Source organism: Ahaetulla prasina, chromosome 2, assembly GCF_028640845.1.
Source record: "Ahaetulla prasina isolate Xishuangbanna chromosome 2, ASM2864084v1, whole genome shotgun sequence".
Lineage (NCBI taxonomy): Eukaryota > Metazoa > Chordata > Lepidosauria > Squamata > Colubridae > Ahaetulla > Ahaetulla prasina.
This window is the reverse complement of record NC_080540.1, coordinates 80,247,914-80,255,662: the sequence shown is the minus strand read 5'-3', so window position 1 is coordinate 80,255,662 and position 7,749 is coordinate 80,247,914. Positions and strand designations below refer to the sequence as shown.

Below are 7,749 nucleotides of genomic sequence, written 5' to 3'. Positions count from 1 at the left end.
TTTTGTATTGTTGTTATGAGATGGAGAGATCATTAAGATTACAAAGGAATTTCCTTTAAAGAAATTGTTTTTATTTTTCTTCCAGTCAATTACACATCTCTCCACTTGTGTTGAACTTCTGGTTTGGACATCTGTCAGTTCTTTTTCTGCAAGGACAAAGAGAATATTCACAGTATATTTGCTGTTCTCTTTCCTCTCTGGCAGTGTTTAATGCCAAAGACTTGGCAAACAATTAAATGCATTTTTAAAAATTTTTGTCAAGGATGCCCTAAATATGAAATTAGCCTTTTAGTAGTTGGAAGATTGACTTTGCTGAGAATAAAAATGTAGAAGCCTGCTATACTTCATAGTTAGTTGATTGCTCTTTCCCAACACTCTGCAATTATTCTTGAGTGATCCTGTTTACAAGGGGTTTAGGTATGAAACAACTCCGTTTATATATAGAAAATCTGACTAGGGAAAGGAAGTGCAGTTGGAGTCTGGTTTGACTGTACTGAAAACTTTTGTATTTCTGCAGTATTAGGGGGGGAGGAGTGCTCCCTTCCAGAGTGAAAGTTGCACGGCTTTATCCAACTGCTCTTTGTGTTTTAAAGTACATTCTGATTTTTTTGTTTATACATACCGGTACCTTTTATTTCTCACAACATGTATATTAGATTGCTCCTGGGAGTCGTGCTTCTTTGTTTGACAGTGATTTGCACAGAAGTTAATGGATTAGGTTCACAGCAATCATTCTTGTACATTATTTTCTGTTTCCGCAGTGGCTGTTACCAGTCCTTTCCTGGATAATTAAAGCTCCTGCAAGAGGCTTATCCCTCTTTAAATTCACCTTCTCCCCATCCCATCAAGTCTAGTCTTGAGAAAACTTCTATTGTAAATGTTCAAATTAGCCTGCCCTGGATACGCTTGTCATTTACATTATTTGTTCATGTTCCCATTGCAGCCGTGTGTGTGTGTGTGTGTGTGTGTGTGTGTGTGTAAGTGTGTGAAATTCCTTTCTCACCCCATGAATTTTCTGTATCTTCCTCAATCTTATGTCTTTTACCAGAGGCCTGGATGTTTAAGGGTTCTGTGCAGTATCTTCCTAGCACTGTACTCTTCTTGGCGGAGAACTCTGATGTTGGAGCCCTTCTCTTAGCCTAAGAGTCACAGCCCTTGGGACCATTTTGGCCTTTATTTTTCTCATCCTCTCTAGTTCCTTCTTCAAGCCCAGGTTCTTTTTCAGCATCTCATGCTCCTCCTTCCTGATGTTTCTGTCACTTGACACATCTATCACCACCACTGTCTTCTGGTCCTCTTTCTTTCTTTCTTTCTTTCTTTCTTTCTTTCTTTCTTTCTTTCTTTCTTTCTTTCTTTCTTTCTTTCTTTCTCTCTCTGTCTCTCTCTCTCTCTCCCTCTCCCTCCCTCCCTCCCTCCATTCCTTCCTTCCTCCACTCCCTTCCCTTCCCCTCTCCTCCCCTTCTCTCTTTCTCTGCCCCTTCCTCTCTTTCTCTCTCTCTCACACTGTATGACTGTATATACTCATGACCGTTCACTTTTTTGACACCTTTCAAGAACATTATATCACTGGCCTGCATTCAGTTTCGTAGATATATATTACAGCCTTAATAGACCTTTCATTTTGGTTGTCAGTCTGAGTTTAAAGGATCTGACAGTTCTGTTATGTGGTTCCTGGATATTTGGCTTAGTGTTTTTCTTGTTCACTTCAGTGCTGAAGATATGGCTTCTTCTAACTTATTTTTGTACTAATTAAAAACAATGCCCATGATTTTCATCAATGTTATTTGAACTTCTGTTGCAAATGAGAGGAATGTTATAAGAGCCATTTCACATGGCTCTTATTCATTTCTGGGTTTTCAAGATTCCTAGGATGATTCAGAGGAGTAGATTGGTATTCAAATTCTTTATTTGAAATTCATTTTTTTTCTGAATGAATGCAATCAAAACAAAAAAAAATATTTTACTGATTTTTGAAAACTGTAAGTGTCATTTGAAACAAAAAAAAGGAACTAATCAGATATAGGCATATAGGGGGTAATATTTAAGTTTTTCCTTGTACACTGGAAACTCAGCAAAAACTTTCTTTCTCCAGCTGCTATTCGATATAAAAGGAAAATTCCAGTTAGCATCAGTGAAAACTTTCAGATTAATGTTTGGCAGGACTATTTGCATAGGAAAGAAAGGAATAATTTTTATTGGATTCCTAATGCAGATCAGTCTCCCTTTCCAGCAGTTGTTATTTATAGCGAGAAAAAGTTATACCGATTACCTGTTAGTAATCCATTCTGGGAGTGAATAATTTCCTTACATATAGGACTACCAGATCTAAAATATAACAATCTGAACAGCCATTGAGCTTGTCGATCGAAAGGTCGGCAGCTTGGCGGTTCGAATCCCTAGTGCTGCCATGTAACGGGGTGAGCTCCTGTTACTTGTCCCAGCTTCTGCCAACCTAGCAGTTTCAAAAGCACGTAAAAATGCAAGTAGAAAAAATAGGGACCACCTTGGTGGGAAGGTAACAGTGTTCCGTGCGCCTTTGACATTGAGTCATGCTGGCCACATGACCACGGAGACGTCTTCAGACAGTGCTGGCTCTTCAGCTTTGAAATGGAGATGAGCACCGCCCCCTAGAGTCGGCAATGACTAGCACATATGTGTGAGGGGAACCTTTACCTTTAATGATCCATCAGAGATATTTTCAGTCAAGTCCTAATAGCCCTATTAAATACATTTTTGTTAAATGCCACAACTATATGCACAGTTATTTGGACAAATCAGTGGTTTGAAAATAGAAACACTGTGTGCAGCATATGTGCAAATGAAAAGATATTGCAAAACTATAAAAGATGTAGAAAATGACAACAGCTCCCCTCGGTGGAAAGATTACAATACTGTTTTTTTTTGTTTATGAAAATGGCAAGTAAGAGGAAAATTATATAATAGAGATTTATGGAATATGCGTAGTTTCTTCCCTCTTTCATAATATTAAAACTCAGCACCATGCAGTGAAGTTAAATTTAGGAAATTCAGGACAAATAACTTTCAGCATTTTGCACACAACTCATAGTGCATAACTTTGAGGGATTGGATAAATGCATGGAGAATCATAAGCATGTGAAGGAGGCTGGGCTGTTGCAGGATTGTGGTGCAAACTCTACATTTTACGTACTAGTATGCAACAGTAAAGAAAGTACAAAAAGACAAAGTTTGCATTGTGATGTCACAAATTTAATCATTTTGGCCACCTAAGTGGAGAATAGTTATTAATTATGACAATTATCAGATGTTTCTGACTAATTCTTGCTAAGGAGCACAAAGGAAATTATGCTGTTGCCTTCATGTTCTGTCTGCGAACTTCCCATAGGCATTTGCTTGACCAGTGGATGAATAACTGATGGGCTGTGGTCTGATTGATCCAATAAAGCTGGACTGAAAGATTATATCATTAGTGCTTTATGCTGAAAGATTCCGACAATGAGACTGTTACGGAGGAACTAATCATTATTTGAAATTTGTAACTTCAGTTTACATTAGTTTTATAAAACAGTTCTTGATTTGCCCTTCTAACCTGCAATTCTTGATTTGCCCTTCAGAATGGAAGAAAAAGCTTACAGATTATCTTTGGTAGCTTAATAGCAATGTAGAGAGCTCAGGTTCTGCAGGATCACAGTGCATACCTTGTTGTTCACAATGCCACAGATATGCTCCCAAAATTCATTTAAAAATTCCCCCCAAATTTTAATAGTGAGAATTATGGAACTTAATCAGATTAATTATACTCATTTTAATTAGAGTTTTTGTCCTGCCCCTACCCCTTCCTTTATCCTAGTTAGGTTCACTGTACAACAAATCACTCAAAGACCAAGTGTGACTGACCCTCAGTCCATCAAAGGTGGTATAGCCATTATTGAAGAGGGTGGTAATAATATAATTCTTATCCTGTGTTCATATCATAGTCTTCCTGTTGTGATTTTTATCATTACAATTACAAATTATAATGTTATTTAGAGCAAAAATAACATGTCTTGACTATCAAAAGGTCGGATTGTGTTATTTTATATATAAGCCAGAGAGTGTCAAATATTTATTCAGGAATTCAATGCCTTTTATATTTTCAACCAGTGTTACTTGTATAGGGTAGAATAAATATAGACAAAAGCTTTTATCTCAATTTCAGGAACAAATGTACTTTCTTACAGTGCTTAGAATGAAACATTTTTTAATACCATGGCTGTGGTATTCAGGTTTTTACATTATTTCTTTTTTATTTTCTTTCAGTCAAACTGATCATAACATTAGTAACAGTTAGTTTTATGTTTGTGAGTGTTCAGTGAAGTACAAAAAGGGCAAGCTGTTATTGTAAGCAAACAAGACTTTTGAGTTTTGCATAATCTTTCATTTTGGAGCAGCTCATTAGCTGATAAACTCCATTTTCAGTGTTGATATATAAATCCAGTTTTTGGCAACAAAATCTGTGCTCCCAAGTTCATCTAGCTCCTTTAGCCAGAATTATTGCAAGGTTTAGCCTGTTATGTGTTTACATTTTCACTTAGGTTATGTCAAAGGGTTAGTACTACAGTCCTCCTTTCGCAGTCATAAAATGACTTGTTTGAATCTTCATGGGAACTCAGGAGGAGAGCCAAAAATAGTGGCTTATAATACTGAAATGTCAGCAATTTGCTTTCTTTGTGGCAATCATGACAATATGATAGTGTACATTTTCCTGACAGAGAAAATAGCTAAAAAGAGGTACAGTGTGTCAAGGATTTTAACATGTTATCTTGATTACGGATATTATATCAGTTCTGCAGAAATCTATAAGAGCACTTGATGGCAGCAAAGATCTGTCTATTTACTGCTAACTAATCCTCACTTGGATTTGTGAAGCCCTAATCTTGATTGTTCACTTAAAATTGTATTTGCTTGTTTTTAGTACCTCCTTGACTGCTATGAAAAGTCCTCAGCATAGATACTTGTTGAGTTTACAGAACAGCTTTTCAAATAATTGGAAGAAGTATCCACTTGGAGGTTTTACACCAGTATGTATAACCTTTAGACAGAGAGAATGTGAATGAAGTACTACCTCTCGGCAGTGTTCCGTCATTTATTATTATATTTAATGTTTTAAAATAAAAGATCTAGACGCATGAAATGAACCAGGAGACAGAGGGACTTGTGGTATAGGTAATCAATTTAGCCCCCATTCCTTGACTTGTATGGGATGATTCAAAGCATCTGGTATTAACAGTTATACCAAGAAGAAAATGAAAAGGTCTTGCTTCTCCTCAGCAGTCTTGCATGTGCTGTTCCCTAGAATAACTAACTGAAAACAACTGTCTGCATTTTTGGAAGGAGGAAGAATATCTTTACTTCTGAACAGGACAGGGTAGAACAAGGAAATCTAACTTGCAGAATAAATGATTGGAGGAGATTCTCCCACCGGACAGATATGACTAAGCTAAGGAATAAAAGGGGATTTCCAAGAAGATGAGATAATAACTATTTGTTCCCAAGTTCTGTTTAGACTTGGAGGATGAGTCAGCTTACATGAGCTGATACAAATAGCTCAACGTATCAGCAGCCAACTTTGGTGAAGCTGTGTCTTCCTCTTCTTGAGCAAATGCTCAACAGAACACAGCTCAACTGCTGCACACCATTATATCAAGTCTCATAGTTGAATAAGCAATGAGAAACATTTCCTCTGCCATTTCTCAACCATACAGTAAGCTATTTTCAAGGTGTCATCTGCATAGATATTTGCCATACCCATCATGTCTGACAACTTACCTCTTCTTAAAAAGAAGAATGCTACCTCTTCTCTATTCACTGTCCTCACAGCTGCTGATTTAGAGAGGAGATGTTGCTTGTCTCTTCCATCTTGCAGTGAGCTCCTTAAAATATTGCTCTGTTCGATGCAAATTAGTTTACTAATCCAGGAAAGCTTGTTTTGGGATCTTTCCCTCCTCCAGGTATCGTTATTCTGACTCATGGAACACCTGTAAAAATAATTGTATCTCACCTCTAAAAAGATGTACCTGCTGCCTTATAGGAGGAGACTGTTGCCTCCTCTTTTTGGGGAGGTAACCATTCTTGCTGTATGTGAAATTGCTGCATTCCTGAAAAGAACACCCTTTTTTTCTTTGGCAGACACCCTTATGCCTATTTTCACACATGCCAATCTATATATTTTGCCATAACTGACTTCTTTAAAAAAAATATGTGGATAGCAAGGAAAAATTATAGTAAGAGCAAATATTCTGGCATTTGCGTTTGCACATTAAAAATGTGAATTGGAATTCCAGAATATGGATATTCCTACCTAATGCCTGTATACTATATGTACATCAGAACCTCTGTGCAACTCACCCATCTACTGTATATTATTTGTCAATCTTTAGTAATGATTTAACTGATTTTTTTCAGGCTCTCAGTGGTTTGTGAGATTTATTTCTATCACTTTCTATCATTTGATTAATGTTCATAGTTAGTTGTGACCCAGTAAGAAAAGTATTTGGGAAATGTTGATTTGCATGGTTATTTTAATTATTTTAATTGAAATTGCACACCCATAAGATACACACACACACACACTACATTCTACCACATTTGGTGGTGGAAGCACCACATTGGTAAGCGTTTTGTTTGAATTATTTAATCCATTTGTTCTTATTATGGCTTGGTAATAACTCACTTGATAGAACTTTATTAGATTCTGTTTCTCTTCTGTTCCAAACCCCTTAAACCCTTTTGTGCTAAATTTCCTTTGTCCTCAACAGAGTAAGGCAGCTATCGAGCGATTGTAATTTGAAATTAAAATATTGGGGCCAATGAAATCTAATGTGTTGTGGAATTCCAGAACAGATGGTGCACTTTACAATAGTCACCCATGCTATGAAATCAATTTTTTCTGAACTTCTCTGAGCCAAAATGATGAATTTTGATGTTAGACCTTGGGTCTCTGAAGCCGATAGATATTTGAACAATATTTGAACAAGTGTTTGCAATTCCAGTATCAAAGCTGCTACCGTACTATTTGCAATGAGGAAGTGGAATCGGAAATAACACGGAATGTACAAAAAAATATATCAGTCTCTGTGTCTTCAATACTTTTAAGTTGTGTTGTAAGTACTAAAAACATCACCAATTTCCTTCTACCAGTTCCTATATATAATTTCAGAATGGTTTCCCCCCCCCCCATTTAAAGGTCCTTTTTCGAGTAATATATCAGAATTCAAGATGCTGTTTTTGTCTACAGTACACTGAAATAAAAGGTTTGTCACCATTTCAAACTATTTTCCCCCATACTGTTTTCCAAACCATTTTTGGGAACTTACCTTCCCAAGACCTTCCTCATCTTCCTTCTTCATTCCCACAATGTTTTGCTGCAGTGGATAGTGAAGGTTTCCCAAACAATTTGGAACTCTGAAAAATCTGGATTTAAATCACAAAAAAATATGGAGAGGTTGCAGCATTTCTTGGACTCACACACAATCCCAGGAAAAGGCATTTTTATTTATTTATTTGTATGCTGACTATCTCATTATCCAGAGCGATACTGTTTAGTTTAAAGAGAGGCATCAAGTACAAGATTCCTGCCTCCAAGCACTCTACATTACTTCTTCCTCTTGCCATGCAAATTACTGCACAACTCAGGTAGAGATACTACTGCACCAATAAGTTTCTGGTTGCAAAGATTGAACCTAAGATATGGTAGGATATAGGGACAAGCAAGAGGCAGAACCAATAAGC

At 36.8% G+C, this 7,749-nt stretch overlaps 1 long non-coding RNA gene across 1 annotated transcript; it reads right to left on the bottom strand.

The window, feature by feature from the left end:
- Nucleotides 1–49: 49 nt before the first annotated feature.
- On the bottom strand, nt 50–5,925 carry LOC131191533 (uncharacterized). Its single transcript, XR_009153529.1, has 2 exons — nt 5,788–5,925; nt 50–146 (listed from the first exon to the last, which is right to left on the bottom strand). It is a non-coding gene; the product is annotated as an uncharacterized LOC131191533 (long non-coding RNA).
- Nucleotides 5,926–7,749: the final 1,824 nt, after the last annotated feature.